Below are 1,496 nucleotides of genomic sequence, written 5' to 3'. Positions count from 1 at the left end.
TTAATTGTTACTTGATACCTTTTTTACACTACATTATGTCGGATGTGTATAAGTACGGTACACATCCACATGATGAGTGTGGTCAGCTTTGCTGATGCGAAACAAATTAGCAGTGGAGTAAAAACAAGTTTACATTTTTTTCTGTTAATTATTTTGCTCTGGCGTTGACCACCTATTATTATTATTAAGTACTACAGTTATACATATTATACGGTTCTATTTAAGTTGTATCTATCACTGATGATGCAGGCAGCGTAGTTGTATGGTGACACATCGGAGCGGACGCAAGAAGAACTATCATTACTGTACGTCGTCACTAACTTAAATAACTATCAAAGTCAAACTCCGAGTCCCTCTTCCAACAATGACGTAAGACGCTTAACGGTTGTCTTTCAGCAACTTTTTTTTAATAGAATATATCCTCAATCAACTAGTTAAAACCTATTTTAAATAAAAACTTTGGGTGTAAAGGATTACGTTAATCTTGATTACAACACGGTCAAGGTTGTGGGTCAGCCATTGAACCCTGTAATTTCCCCTCAGAACGTTTATTCGTCTGAATATCTTCCTTCCCCTTAATGAACTAGTAATTAAGAATAAACAATATTTGGTCTATCGAATAAACGTTAAGCATATACAGTATTTCAAGAATTAACTAAAAACGTATTGACAACTATATGAAGGCTTGGAATTATCACGTGATCAATTTATCAAACTTTCATCAAATCCCAATTTTTTCTATGTACAGTATAAACAAAAATATGAAAACATGTTATAGTTTCTCGGCGTAATGGTGAACCACTTACGGCGTCCCAAATCACGTAGGCCTAAACAATCCCTGCTGGACACCCCTTAATTAAGGGGACACATGTGACGTCTTAGCCTAATGGGACACTTGTTCGGCCAAGAATTGAACGAGGGAAATTATATCTTGTAAAACTACGACCAAATTAACACTATTAAGGGGACACTTTTTGGTCCCGAAAGTGTCCCCCCCCCCTAATGATAGGGCTCTACTGTATTTAAAATTAGGTCTAAAGTTAAAGGTGAATCATATCATTGTCATCTCTTATTAATATTACATGAAAGAAATCCATAACTGTCTCGTTCCGTTTATCATCGGAGTTTTCAAATAGGTCACTAATTATCAAAATTACTACTCATTTTAGGGGTTTTTCCATCTTTTTTTTTTTTTTGGTGGAAATAAACTAGTGAATCATAAAAAAAAAATGAATTTTCCATTTCTATATAGCGCATTAGCCTATGTCTAACACACTGCAATGTTTCTATGCACTCTGAGCTTAGCTCAGTTGGGTAAACTGATGGTAGCCACTGTACGTGCGTTGAACCGTGGAAATCTCTGGTCCCCGGTTCAATTCCCATCTGCTCTGCTCCTCCTTGTGTTTCAGTTGGAGGGCTGAAATGCAAGCTACGAGCGCAACGTCTTTCGCGGACGAGACGTTTATAAGTTGGTCCCGTACGCGAGCGTCCCGTAC

Source organism: Anneissia japonica, unplaced genomic scaffold (assembly GCF_011630105.1).
Source record: "Anneissia japonica isolate Jap-2015-1 unplaced genomic scaffold, ASM1163010v1 scaffold287895_len483588_cov180, whole genome shotgun sequence".
In the NCBI taxonomy this organism is placed as follows: domain Eukaryota; kingdom Metazoa; phylum Echinodermata; class Crinoidea; order Comatulida; family Comatulidae; genus Anneissia; species Anneissia japonica.
The sequence above is the reverse complement of the archived record's forward strand: the minus strand, read 5'-3'. Positions refer to the sequence as shown.